Source organism: Octopus sinensis, linkage group LG2 (genome assembly GCF_006345805.1).
Source record: "Octopus sinensis linkage group LG2, ASM634580v1, whole genome shotgun sequence".
Classification (NCBI taxonomy): domain Eukaryota; kingdom Metazoa; phylum Mollusca; class Cephalopoda; order Octopoda; family Octopodidae; genus Octopus; species Octopus sinensis.
This window is the reverse complement of record NC_042998.1, coordinates 161,038,556-161,054,443: the sequence shown is the minus strand read 5'-3', so window position 1 is coordinate 161,054,443 and position 15,888 is coordinate 161,038,556. Positions and strand designations below refer to the sequence as shown.

General features: G+C 30.3%; 1 protein-coding gene across 7 annotated transcripts in view; it reads left to right on the top strand.

Moving 5' to 3' along the window:
- The window catches only part of LOC115232597 (zinc finger protein basonuclin-2-like), a 202,639-nt gene that overhangs the window by 90,623 nt on the left and 96,128 nt on the right, over nucleotides 1–15,888 (top strand). The gene's annotated exons all lie outside the window — the stretch shown is intronic.

The window sequence follows — 15,888 nt, the reverse complement described above, 5'->3', positions numbered from 1 at the left end:
GATATTATGCATATATAATATATATATCAATATTATATATTGATATATATATATATATATATATCACCTTGACCGACCAGTCCGTCAGGCGTCCAGTTGACACCGCTGGTCACAGCACGCTGTCCACTTCTCTCTGGATCGCGCCTTTTTCATCCACGTGATCCCAATCGTCCTCCTGAAATCATAACTCCATTGTCGTGGAGGCCTTCTGGGTGGTCGTTTCCGCTCATGCGGGTACCACTCGGCAACTACGCGGGCCCACCGATTATCGGTGAGCCGGGCGACATGTCCAGCCCATCTAAAATTGCTGCGTGTATACTCTACAATGACATCGCTCACACCGGACTTCTTTCTGATGATCTCGCTACTGATGTGCTCTCTCAACAAGATACCAAGCATTGACCTTTCCATGGCTCTTCGAGCCATTACCAGTCTCTGCTCTTCTCTCTTTGTTGTAGCCCATGTTTCACAGCCATATAACATTGCAGGTAGAATTGTACTGTTGATGAGGTTGGCGCGGGTGGTCCTGTCCAACCTTCCCTTGAGCATATCCTTTATGCCATTAAACACCTTCCATCTGGCCCTTGCTCTCCATGAGATCTCCTTTTTGATATCTTGGCACATATTCACTTCCTGTCCCAGGTAGACATCAATACAATGGATCAAACCATGGATCAGCTTCAGACCATGCTGACAGAGCTCGACATCAAAAACACTGCAGTAGGTCTCAAGATGAACTGCATGAATACTAAGTTCATGCAGTCAGACAACGTACCAACAGATCGAATGGTGATCAGCAGTGATGAAATAGAGGAGGTAAAGGAATATATATATATATATATATTTGAAAGCATCCACTGGTGATGTCCCTAAAAATTTGAAAAGAATAAATGGTTTAAGCTTGCAAGACAAAATGGTATTTTAAAATAATTGAATACCTATAAATTTTTAAAATCTGCCTATAGGTTCACATGTACTAACAATTTGTCTCCATTACTAAAAATGTTCTCCAGCTCAGACTTACTGTCCCATAACCATTGTCATTTTTGAATAATCAACCGCATTTGTTGTACCATTTAGTTCACCTCAAATATTTCAGTCAGAATCACTATTCTTTATTGATATCAGCCTATAGACTGCTGTCAGGTTTTTCAGTTACACATTTTTAGGACAAAGGAAACATATTTGTTTTCAAGTGTAAATGTTGACAAACTTTGAAAATCAAAACTAAAAAAAAAAAAGATAACCTAGAAGATTTATTGAAGCCAACAACAAAACAATATTTCTATTAAAGTTAAAATTCAGAATGAAATAAGAATTTCCAAATAAAACACTTTACTCTTCTATTGAAAATTTGTTAACAGAGCCACATTCACTGCGTTTGAATATGTATGAATAAGCATAATGAATGCTCTAATCTTTTAGCGTTGTGTTACTATAATAAGACTGCCATAAGAGTAACTAAAATATTTCCTAATAAATTAGGTATTCATAATTGTGTGAAAACAATATCTTGTTAAACATATCTAGTTCTTTATGGTTGTAGGAACTTCAATAGCTTCCATATTAATAGTGTTCCATGCCAGCATGGAGAAAATGGACATTAAACTAATGATGGCGGTGGGGCTGATGGCAGTGGTGGTGGTGGCGGTGGCAGTGGCAGCAGCGGTGAAGTGTGGTATGGTGGGGGCTGATACATAATCTGCTGCAAGAAAGTCATTACATTGGGTTCCTAAATACAACAAAAAAAAATCTGATAACATATTTTTACTATCACACTATTGTTAGTTGCTGCTTTGATCATTATTATTAAAAAATGTTGTCCTTTTTTTATGTTTCAATTGATATCCAGTGCTTGTATCCGTAATAAAACAGTGACTATTGTTCAGCAGTCTCTCATGGCTGCTCATTCAATGAATCATGAAAACAGGTCACTTTCTGCATATAAAAGACATACCTTTCATTTGCCATAAAGGGCCCTTTGTGTCATTTTTTCAACCTTATATCATCTACACCATCCCTTAGTCTTTACGAACTTTTAGATAAAAAAAAATTCAAACCTTTTTTGGCTTTTTTTTTACAGAAATAGTTTGTTATTTATTAAATATTTTAAAGCAAAAACTAAAATATAATATTCAAGTTTATTGAATAAAGTAAAAGACAAATATATATGTTGGTCTGTCATATAAAAAAAAATTGTTAAAAATCAAACAAAATTTTGTTGTTCAAGGATTATTTGCATTATTCTCTGTGTAAGTCATGTCCGCTGATTGTGACTGTGATTTCTAATTCTATTTTGTTTCACTATTGTATAGGTTTTATGACCTGTTAACCCTAATTTATTGTGTCAATAAAAATATTCAGATGAATCAATGACAATATTGTTGACTTATTTGGCCTAAATTGTCACACACATAATATCACTGTCTGTTACCATTCTTTTCTTCTTTCTTTTCTCCTCCATTCTTGAAGCTGTCATAGTTTCCAAATCGATGTTTTATTGCTTTAAACTGTTTTATTAGCAGTATGAGGTGTATTTTTTAGGAAAAGTGTCTAACCAGTATCTTGTACACAAATTATTATTTGTTTCTGTTTAATTATCTTTCAACACTGATCTAATTATTTCCCTTTTATTTTACTTTAATTATAAATTATTATTAAAGGGATGTTTGCCATCTGTATCTTCTAGTTTTTATTATTTACATGTTGAAATGGGAATAGCCGTAATTTAGTCAATAGAAAGAATTACAATTGATGCCTGCCAGGGAAATCAGTTAAAGCACTTTTAACATTGTAAACTAGCTTCAAACATTGCCATATTTTTTAAACTATGAAGCTTTGTGTAATTAGTGACCATGCTTAGTTTATCTTCTTATCAAAATGCCACTATAATCTATTGTGGTGACAAGAGCAATTTATGTATTGTCATTTTGAGATTGACAGCTTACTAGGCTGATTATATTTAATGTTCAGCTATGAAGATTAATTTACTTTTATTGACTTTTGTTATTTATTTTATAAAAATATTTGCATGTTAACATTCATATTGCTATGAAGTGATGTGTTTTAACTATAAATATATCATTTCTAAAATAAGAACAACTATTTAGGCGTTTTTCTGAATGGATAATTTCTAACTAGTTTATCAAGTATGAAGTCAGACAAGTCAAATAGATAATTTAATGTAAAATTGTATTGTTTATACAATTAAACAAAAAGTATGTTCATCTAATATAAGACTAGTAATAAGTTTAATAGTTCATTCTCTCTCACTCCCTTTTTCTTTATTTTTTCCCCTAAAACCCTTCTTTCCTTTTCTCTTTCTCATATGCCTTACTTTCTGTCAACTTTGCACTTGTTTCTTATAATATACAAGGTTCTAATAATTATTATTAATAATACTTTCTAAAATAGGTAATAGGCCTGATATTTTGGGGGAAGCAATGAGTTGATTACATCAACCCCAGTGCTCTACTGGTTCTTATTTCATTGATCCTGAAAGAATGAAAGACAACATCAACCTCAGCAAAATTTGAACTCAGAACATAATGGCAGAAGAAGAAATGCCACCAAACATTTTGTCTGGCATGCTAATGATTGTACCAATTTACTCCTTTATAATTACTATTATAATAGATCTTTCCATTAGCAGTTACTGAAAAGTCTGTCATATTGTAGCTATGAGACATATCCCCTAGTTATTATTCCCCCTATCACTTAAATTATTCCTTGTTTTATTTATTGAAATATGAAAGTTAAGAACTCCTTATGAAGTTTACTATTTCATTGCTAGAGTCATCACAAACTGACATGTTTATATAGACTACAGATTACTGAGAACATAAATAAAACTTATGGATAGTGATATAAATTGTTTAAAATTATTTTCCTATTATTATTTAATCCTCTTAACAAACTTATGTCTGTTTGAAATATTTGTTATAGTTTTAGGTCGTGTGAAACTTGTTGAGTAACCTTACTCACTTCTGCTTCAACACAACCAGGACATGGAGATTGTTGATCAGTTGAAATATTTAGTTTGATTCCTTTTGTATTTCTAGTCATAATCAGTCCATGTTGTCCTAAGAGAAGGACTCAAAACTTGTACCCACTATTTTGACCATAGTAAAGAATTTATTGAAGGCAGTTGAGTAACTACATTCAGTATGTCAAGAGCTGCTCACAGATGTCCTCAACTGTTTCTAACAAAGCCACAAGGTCTTCAATTTAGTCAATAGGGTTATCCATTTAAATCAGCCCTAATACTTGGAGAGTATTTTATTGACCCTGAAGAAAAGAGATTCATGGTTGATCTCTGCAGGATATGAACCTGGGATGTAAAGGGCCAGAAATACTGCAAGATATTTTGTAAAAACTTTAATGATTCAGTCAATCCACTGCTTTTTTTTTCTTTAATTTTATAACATAGGCACAGCATCAAAAATTGGTAACGGTGGGTGTTAGTTGAATGAATCATCTTTTGTACTTCACTGGTATTTTATTGATCCTCAAGGAAATAAAAATCAAAATTTATCTCAGCAGCATTTGAAATCAAAATGTTAAGAGCTGGAACAAATACTACAAGGAATTTTTTTTGAACCCTCCACTGATTCTAGCAATCCACCATCTTCAGTTTGTGATTTAATACTGTCACTAGTTTGGTATATTTCTGCTTTCATTTACTTATTAGTTTCATACTAACTAGTAATGTTAAACCGTCTGTTGCTATCCATAAATTAAATTAGTTTCTCTGCTGTTTATCTGTTAGAAAATTTCCCTATCGTAATAAATTAACCATGACAATTCAATAATCAAGACCTTAGCTCTAATTCTATTTTCTCTTCTATAAATAATAACTATTTATAATGGACGACATGTGAAAGTGATATAATACATTTTATAAATCCCTGTGGGATTTCAGCTCATGCTATTATATTTAAAAAGTAAAAAAAAGAAAAGAAATTAATTTAATATCATCAAAGGAAGAAAAATAGTTTTGATCTCCAGTGTATTATTATACTTTCATACACCCTTTTCTGTATCTGATGTTTTGTCATTCTGTAAGGCATGCTGATAAGGAAGGTGTTACTGATGTTGGAGAACTAACTATTGTTTGTAGTTTTGTTAATCAGTTGAGTGTATATCCTTGCAAAATCCTATAGTAGAGATGTTTGGTCATGGAACTAGTTTTGCATATGCTCAAACGTTATCTTAATCTCTTTTCATTTTGTGTGTTGATTCTATTATTCATTTGGCTTCTCTAGTAAGATATAAAGTTTTTTAAGTCTTGCTTTCATCATCACTGAAAGATTTTAATGCATTATTTCATACAATTGTGTTGTAAAATCTGACAAAATTACAGTCATCTGGGTTTTGTTTACATTTGATGGAAAAGATAAATATGGCTGATATATTTTAAAATTTACTTTTGACAGTTTTCATAAGATATTTTTCTGCTTTTTACATTTTGTTTTTTCAGAAAGTCCCTATGCCTGTTAGCATCTACATAAAATTTAATATACTTTAGCTATAGAAAAATAGCTTCTCTGTTTTCTTTTCCTAGTTTGAAGCACATTTATGATTATTATTTTAAGCTCCCTCATAAAATTTCATTGTAACATCCAGGTGAAGTAATTTAGACAAATTTTCTTGGTGGTCTTTATACAGCCTATATATTTTAGATTAGTATGTTCAACATGGTAACTTTTGTAGTTAGCCACTGTAGATTTATCTCTGCTAGCAATAACTGGCTTGTCTTCTTTTGAATTTTCACTTTTTAATTCTCTGTGAGATGTTTTCTGGCATAAGCCACTCTTGTGGCAACTTTCATTCTTATTACTTTGTTATGCTCACTTCCTTGCACATCATATGGTTGTCTGTATCTCTCTCTTTCTCTTATGATTGAGAGGTCATCATCTTTTCCACTGGATATATTTCATGTTTTCATTCAGCCGGATAAATATCCAAACCATATGCATGAGATATAAGAGGATTATGGATTTCAAATTCTTTTTCAACCATTGCACATTACAGTTAATGGCTGCTATATAAATTATTAAAAACTCTCTTTTACTGTTTCTCTTTCCCTCTCCCACTCCTCTCCCGCCTTTCTTTCTCTCCTTTCCCCCATTACCTTTCTGTTGGCTTTTCTTCCTTCCTTTCTATATTTACCATTTCAATCTTTCTATTCTTCTTACTTTCCTCATTGCCTTTATTCTTCACTTGCAGTTTTCCTTCTGTTCATATATAATGAAGGCCAATAACTGCTGCTGCTGCTGCTGCCCAAATTCCGAGACTGTATTGAGCTGTCTTGAATTAAAATAGTATTTCAGCTGATTTCAGTTGATAAAATCATCTAAAAATATTCTATAATATTATTGATTTTTCTATTTGATCTTGTAATCTAGAAAGATTGAAAAATTATGAAAGTTATTGTTCTGTGAATTTTGCTAGTCATGACAAGAACATCATTAGAATGTTGTTGCTTTTCACTTCATTTTTATTTATTTAATTTATTTATATAGTTTTTTTTTACTAGAAAAACCAACACAAATACTATATCATCTCCCATGTTTAACAACTGAAGTTTTTCTTTCATGTTAGTCTGATTGTCTGTCTGATTCATTTCAATGTTGTTATTAGCTTTCATTAATATTTAATATCATTTTGTTTATATTTATTTAGATTACTAAAGAAATTCCATCCTTATACTGATAATAAAAGAATTATGTATATTAATTCATAGGTGTCCTCATAATTTAAAGCAACCGTTGTCCTCATCAAATTGATTTATGTGACACTGCTATCACCACTACCACCACCTTCACCCTACTCTACCACTAGCTCTTCTACTGATACAACTACTTTTACATTTCAACATTGTATTTAGTTTCCTTGGGACAAATTGCTAAATGCATACCAGATTTAGTATTGGAATAATTTTTAAAATATTTATTTTCTGTTGTTTATTTTAATTATAATTGTTTTAAAGTTTAAATATTTATTTTTCTTTCTTGTTATCAATTAATAAATTCTCAGTTTTGAAAAATGTTTAAAAATATATTTTAAAAAAACTAGTTGAAAACAACATTTAAAGTGTCATAACCTATTACTTTAAACAGATTCCTAACAAGTGTTTACCTTGTTTTATTTAACATCATTCAAAATCAAGAAATCTATCTTACTCGTACCCTTTCCCCTTCCTATTCTTTAAAGGAAACTCCAAAGTATTTTACAAAATAATAAAGCAAACCATGTGTAATATAATCTAAATGAATAATAACTACTATTAGTATGATTCAAGTTAAATGATATCAAAATATAACAATTGAACTTAACTGTATTTTATATTCATGAGCAGGATTGTCTGGCAAGGGTGTCTGATAAAATTATACCAGTTATATACTGCTGTCAATTCAATTACAAAAAACAGAAATTATATACCAAATGAAATGCATTAATTCTGATTTTCTCTTTTCCATATCAATTGTCATGTGAGTATAACATCTGACAAAATCAATGACCACTCAAGCATTGCAGTCTTAAATAATATGCATCATTGCTATTGCTGTTATTTTTATTTACACTTATCTGACCTGAACTTCTTCAGAGTTGTTGAACTAGAATAAGAATTGAAAATAATAAATATCTTATTTGCTTAGATTTCTTAGTCTTGCAACTTATTCTCAGATAAATATCTTTACAGCAGGAAGGTTAATAAAAATACTATATTCCACTGATTTGATTATTTTGTCAGAATTTAAGTCAAGATTGATATGAAGTTTGTAAAGTTTAATCATTCTTATTCATTGTATTAGCTTTGAGAGTTTCATCTTGTCAATTATTGATTGCAATTGAAGAACTAAAAAGAAAATTGAAATGTGCAATAAAGCAATAAATTATAGAAAACTTAACCTAAACAAAGATATTTAATTAAAATTTCAGTGTGCATGACTCTTTCAAGCCCTGGAGTGTGTATTTGTAGTTCTGTGACCATGTTGGCATGATTAACATTACAGAGTAAGGTGTGCGTGGGAGAGGATTTTTTTTTTTTTTTTTTTTAAAAGACGTTGCTCCCAACAGTGTGGAAATGTACATTGCATGGACTTCAAACAATCTGTCTATAATTAATCTGTAAAGGGAGATCAAGAACAGTTAATACTGGAAGCATTAGAAATAAACTCCATCTTGGTTTCTCCCTGAAGCTTTGTCAGAATCCAGAGAGACCAGTAACTAGTGAGACGCTATAAACACATGTCATTGCGTGAGTTTGCCTGGAGGTTGCAAGTATAATCACTTGATACTTTTCAATGAAAAGCATTAACAACTAGCAAGGAAAAAGAACTCATTACAAATGTTTGATAAATATAACTTTATGTGACACTAACTTGATGAAAACATCACGAATAAATGAAACAGACTGTTAATTTTCTATTTACTCTTCGTTTTTAAAAATTAACTAGATGATAACACTTAGAATGAATCAACAGTTATCAAACATAGCAGAACATATCTAAAGAAATGTCTCTCTTTGAAATACTCAAATTTTTCACTTTAGGTGTTGTGTTAGTAGATTATATAAAAGAAATACTTAAGAGCAGAGTTCTAAACTCAGTACTTTTTCTGTAGAGAAAGAAGTGCACAAGATTTAAATTTACTGTCATTATAAGAGTACATAGTGTACAAAATCAGGTGAGATCTCTGGCTATTTTCTACCTTTTGAGTATATATGGCATATATGCATCAGATATGTATATGGTGTATATGCATCAGATGTAAATAGTTTTGTAGTTTTTCAATGATTTAACAAGACATTGAAAACTAATTTGGAAAAAAGATAGTTTATGATTAAAATATGATTTCCTTCTGATAATAAGAATTGAAAATAATAATTATATTGGCCTTATTAATGATTTCTTTCTTACATTGACCCAGGACAACAAATTCGTAAATGAACAGATATAATTGATTAAATAAACCCTAGAACATGACAGATACTTAGTTTATCAAACTAAGAGGATAAATTACAATAATTTATATAATTGTTATCATTTCTGCATGTTTTATGTGTGTGTGTGTCCCTTTCTTGAAAAACAAATAATGGTGAGTGATAAGGACATTTGGCTCAAAAACATTGCCTCAGTAATACATTCATCAAACCCATGCTAGCATGGAAAAACAGATGTAAAAAGCAAATGAAGATATATGTATGTGTGTGTGTGATCATCATCATCATTTTATATCTTCTTGCCATACATAAGTTAAATGGGCCATCAGAATCTAAGTCAGCTCATATTCAGAGTTATTGTTCTGTGTAGACATGTCAGAGAACCATGTATCACTCATATACTTTATTTCACCATTGTTTCAATAACTAACTGCCCTGCCTAATTCCAACTACTTGACACTGTGTATTGGGTACATTTTATTGCAACTTTAACACTATATTGGTTGTCATGTTCTTAATATCATGCAACTACTATAACATTTTTTGCCTGTAATACATCCATATATTTATAGATAGATAGATAGATATTGATATATATGAAACCTTATTAGCTAAAATCACTTACATTATGTTATATTATTGAGAAAGTTGGTTATTTATTTATTTATTTTGTATGTGCCATAAATAATGCCTAGTGTCCCTATATAATATCCATGAATCTAGTCAGTAATATTAAAATCTACAAATCTACATAATATGCTTCTTTTTTTTCTTTCTGTTCTTGTGTTGGTCATTATAGAATAACATTGATCAGCTAAGTCATGTATTTTTCTTTTAGCTTTCATTTTCTTTTTCTGAAACGTACATTTATTTATTAATACTTTGTTATTCATTTATATATACTGTACGATCTAAAATTATATTTGTAAGACAGTTGGAAAAGATATATTTAATCTAAGGAGGTATATAAATTACTGAAAGGTTAATTTAGAAATATTTCAATTCAACATTTTAGATTCTGCTACTGCAATGGAAACTATTATTCATTGGGCATATAAAATATTTGTGTTTTATTAGCATTAATGCTATTGTTAATTTTATATATGGCAAGAGTTCTCTTATTATTTTCCTGCATATTGTAAATAGTTTTGTTGTTTTTCGTTTGTGTTTATTATTTATTCCTTTTGCCAAGATGTTAGTTTAGTATGTAATTTGAATGCTATCCCCTGGAATCTTCTTCCCTGCTTCCCTTTATTGCCTTGTTGCTCTTGATGAAAGCCAGATGACAGTAATTCTGGAACATATCTGATGCAGGCAAAAATGTGTCTTCATTGTGAGTTTTAACCTCTCCCTGCCACTCTTCTCATTGCCAAAATATTTTTTCAATCATTTGTTTATTCTCTATCATCGCATTACTGCTTCTAGCTTTGGTATGACCAGTTTTCTTCATTCCTAATTTAAACTGATGTAGGTTTTCTTGACAGTAGAGGTAAAATTTGGAATTTCGTTGTTTCTAGTCCTATGAAGTAATAAAAAGATTTAGAAAAAAAAACATTTTTGAACACACATCATTCAAATTGATTTTACCTTTTTTTAAGTCTTTGTCTTGATAATGCACTTTCATGAAGCATGCATATTACTTCATAGACTATATTGAAAACTTAAATTGAGTCTAAGTTTAATTACTAAAATTTACAAGTTTAAATGATCCAATTCACTTGATAGTCTTTTTTTTTATCCTCTTCACCAAATATCTCAATGCTGAAATTCAAAGAAATTCAAACTCCATTTTTGTTTAATTTTTCTGCAAGTTGTATTTTTTCTTTTGATTTATTGAACCAAATTCTGTTGTTCATTTACTGATGCTAGTCATTGCATTGGGGTTTTCCTGAGGAACTGCTTTCAAGGCTTTACTTAATCATCTTAACCTCAGTATATATCACAGTGTGGTACTTATTTTATCAATCTCTAAATTTGAGAAACAGCTCAGTTACAGGATATAAAGGAACAAAACACAAAAACAACTCTGATACAAATTCAGACATAGGCGCACACACACACACACACACACACACATACACACACACACATGCATGCACACATTACATGTTTCTGCTCAGTTTCCACCTACCAAAATTCATTGTCTACTTTATACGATGAATCATGGGGAAAATATTATTTAACAACATTACCAATTCATCAAAAGAACATAATTTCATGTCAATAGTTGTAAAATAGTAATGTTTCTTACTCTGAAATGCTTAAAGAACATTTAAGATATTTCATATCTTTTGATTTTCTTATGTCCCATAATTCACAAATCCTTGAAATATGTTCATCCTAAGCTGAATGCTAATGATTTAAGCAATTTGTAAAAGTGAAAATATGATGGGAGGTAGTAAAAGTATATAATTTATGAATCCTTTGAAAGCTTGTCTGGAAGAAATTTCTCTTTTTGTTTTTAAGTTTTCTTAGCATATCTCCTTCACATCCCATTCTCTCTGCATGTTCATTTCCTGCAAAGACACATGACAGAAACAACATAAACCAATTGCAAAATTTATTGATATTCATAGTTTGAATAATGTTTTAAATATTTTTTTCTTCTTTTTTTTTTACAATTGAAAATGCTTTTAACAGTTTTTTCATAGTAATTCATTTTTCTAGAATTGATTAAAATTGTTCTTTGTATATACACATACCTCCAAGTAGCGCCATATGAACAACAATTCAACTAAGTTACTATTTCTCAAAAGGAAGCTTGCTTAAAAGACACAGGATAAAGACATTTTCTGTCTTTTTCATATTCTATTAATTTCTTCCTTACTCTGTAATTTTTCAGTTTCCTTTAATAAATTCCTTGTGGTGTTTTTCCTTAAAAAGAAAATGGAGCATTAGCATTTTTGTTCACATTCCTTCTTTGTTGCAAACATTGCCACAGTTACGATTTAGTTAAAAGTTTTCCACTTACTCAAAAGTGTTGCCGCCTGTCTTGACAAATATGAGAGATTTCAACGTATGTTACAAGATTTACAAACTACTCTCTCTCTATGTATCTATCTATCTATCTCATACACACCACATGTGCATGCATGCACACACAAACAAATAGATAGATACACATTTACAATATACATACATTCATGCATTATGAATAGCAAAAGAATAACAGAAAATTTGTTCACTTATAATTTCATAAGAATTAATTTCATTAACAGCTGGAAGTAACTGTTTGTTGATTAATTCATTCTGAACAATAGATGAACTACTATGAGGAAATAGAACTTGCATATGACCTACAAAATAAAAAGAAATTTTAAGATGTTGACATTTTTTTTTTTTCAATTATCAGATTATGGTTTTAATGTATGTTTCAAACACTATATTAATATTTCTTTGTGTTTATATGTATACATTTGTAGTTCCTGAAGTTTCTTCTTTGCAGGGTTGTGTGTGTTATAAATATCTTATAAATGGTTTCCCTAACAGTTTGGTATACTTATATTAATAAGTTTGTAATTGTAGAAATCTCATTGGGTTCCAAAATTTTGATTAGCAGCAGCAGTAACATCACCTGTTTCCTTACTGATATGGGTTGGATGCAGTTTTTATTGCTTGCTATCCTTCCAAATACTAAAATATTTTCCCTGCTGCCCCAAATAGTATAGCAGTTTTATTTTGAAACAGTGCCCTCCAGATTAGAAACCTTAATTGTATTTTTTTTTGTGTGTGTGTATGTGCATGCACATGTACGTGTGTGTGTGTTGATTTTAATGAATGGAACTAGTGCTCAGTACTGTAGAAGATAGAAATAGTTTATTTTGGTTGATCTAGTGGCCTACCTGATAAGTATAGTTCTTCGACAGGGGTAGCCTAGATATTTCAATCTATTCTAGTTAGAAGAACTTGCTACATGACTGGGAAACTCCAATGTAACAGCCAACTCAGCATAACATTCTACATGCTATATACAGATATAGAAGGGTTTCACATGTAACATAGTCAAGTAATCAGTTGACAAAATTTTCTTCATGGATGTTTTATGGTTTAAAACAGCAAACAAATTACCAATAAGATCGATTGATTAAATTTTTTTTGACAAAGTAATCTCAAAGTGGATCTGGTCTTCAAAACCAACTAGTGAAAGCAGCATATATATTTACTGTTCCATAATAATACCTATTCTTCTCAATTGGTATTGTGTGTGTATTGGGTGGTATGTGATTGATATATAAAAATTATGATGGTTTATCTAAATAATGCAGTGTGTCATTGTTTTGAATTTATAAGAATTTGCATAACAGATATGAATCAATATCAGTATCAGTACAGAAGTTTAGAAGCAACCAGTTAAATGGTAAGGAAGGTAGCAGCCCTTTGTGTGTATGGAGAGTGTTGAGTATTTACTAGGTTATGAGCAAGTGAAAGCTTACAAAAAGAGAGCACTTTGTGAAGAAATTTGCTGTGATGTTTAAATAAGTTTGCCAAGGCTTTTTCAATTTTATCACATTTGTCTACTAGTGTTAGGAATTGCTTACCTATATTAAGTCTTAACAGTTAAAGGGATGTGGGTGCACATGTGTGTTTGTGTTAGCACTTGTATGTTGTGTCTATGCATTGAATGCATAGTTATTATCTTGTTTCTTCTTTTAACACTCCATCTTCTTCCCTCACTTGTGTTTGCATGCATATGTGAGTGCCTATATGTATACACTTAGAAATCAACTTCTCATATCATTGCTTTGGCTATTAACCTCCTATGGCCTACTGTTCTTACTGGTTGACTCCTCTCTCTCATTTTTCTAAACCTCGTCAACTTTATTTACAGCCATCCAACACATTTCCAAAACATTAGAATTCACCTCTTCTCATGGCACACAAACTTATTCAATTTTTATTAATTCTGACTGATTGGTTAGGTTGATAAACAGGAAGTTTAAATTGACAATTTCCTCTGTATTCTAAAGCTGGTCTAGAATTTCTCTAAGCATGATCATCTAATGGCACAATCATCCAAATTTGACAAATACCAATCTTAATAAATATCAAACATAGTTTTAAAAAGCTATTAATTTTATCAGATATTTACTTTCACCTTTCTTAATGTGTCCCTCAAGGAACCATATTTGATAATCCAATTAATATCATCTGATTCCTTCTCTCATGAATTTACATTAATATGTTCTTAGGTCAGTGTTCATATATAAACTTTCTTACATAATTTTCTTCTCAATTCTCATAGCAATCATATTTTTTATTTCTCTGTTGCTGTATGTTCAGCAATATCAGTGTGTTATGTTTAATTCTGCAACACAACTCTCAGTGTAGTCTTGTGAGAATTTTTTACTGTTTGCTTACATGCCAGCCTCTGTTTGCTTATAAAGTTTTATGCATAAATATTCATCTATGCTTGAAAATAATATTAATTCTGTCACCATCTTATCAACTCATAACCACAACATTTTCAACAACTTCCCTCTACTCATTCTTCTAATGACTACAAAGTTCACTCTGATCTTGTCCAGAATATCAAGATGTTCAAATTAGAACTAATAATTCAAAATGATTGCTATATTTCTAAATATCCAAACTTAGAATTTGTTTTAAAGAGTTTTGCACGGAGTCTTTAGTGCTCTACGTTCAGATTCTCTTGATTTTATTAATGTTATCTTAACTGTTTCAGCCTAAACAATCAGTTAAAATACCCTTTCAACTGAAATATGTTTTCAAGATAATCATAATTTTCAGCATCACAAAATTTAAATTAATATATTAAAAACCAGTAAAAAAGAAAGAGAAGGCGATCCAATTGTTATAAATGATATTATAATCTTTTTTTTTTTTTTAGTTATATTTTCAAATAGATCTTTTGAGTATAAGTTTACTGAAATACATTCTCTTCTCTCTTGCTGAAAAGTAGACAACTATTTGGAAAAATATGTATTTCACTTAATTTATTTTTGCATGATTGAAATTAATTAAAGAAAGACAGATCGAAGAATTTCTGCATGTATTGGATGTTATGTTATATTCATGTAATGAAAAAGAGATTTAGTCATTGAACTAATATTAGATTATTTCTCATATATTGTAGAAGCTCCACAATTAAATCTTTAATAACTGATTTTTTTATGATAATCCTGTATCAGTATTTTTACAGTATAGGTGAATCTACTTAGCATGATGAAGATTATTTAAGAGATTATCTGTTGTTCTACATAGGGGATTAAATCTCATCAGTATTTCTGTATGACAACAACTTAGGCAAAAAGTAATAGAGAAGCTCATTTGCACTTAAATAGATTCTGTTATTCAACTAGCCCAAGAATGTTTTAACTAATTATCCAGTTTTTCTGCTAATCCTCTTCTTTCAATTTTATCAATGCAAAATACTTGAAAAATGATTGTACTCTAGTTATTTTCAGAGAGCTACATTTTGAGAGTCAGTTCAGTCAGTATTCCAGTGGAATCTATTTATAATTGCCAATAATACCTTATTTACTTAATCTACAGAGGCATAATAAATCCACTCTAAATTTGTCATAAGATTTATCTGCAGGACATATCTATAGACAAGATTAGTTGAATTTAGATACTTGTTTGGTTTATTAAAACAAGAAAAGGGACAATGTCAATATTATTATTGTTGTTGTTGTTGTCGATAAGTTTATTGCTGTTATTGTTTTTTAATTTGTTATACATACAGCGTGCTCTGGTCATGACAACTGTTAGAATAAACTACTAATAGATGAGATGGCATTTTAAGGTGATGATACAAGCATTTTTTTTTATACTTTGTTACTGTTTTCTTAATTACCACGAAGTCAGAAAAAAATGTAGCAAATAAAGAAACATTGAAATTAACTAACTCAGCCATTTGCTAAGTGTCAAATGTAATGTATTCTCTTAGTGAGACAAATATATAGCTTGTTTGTCATTGT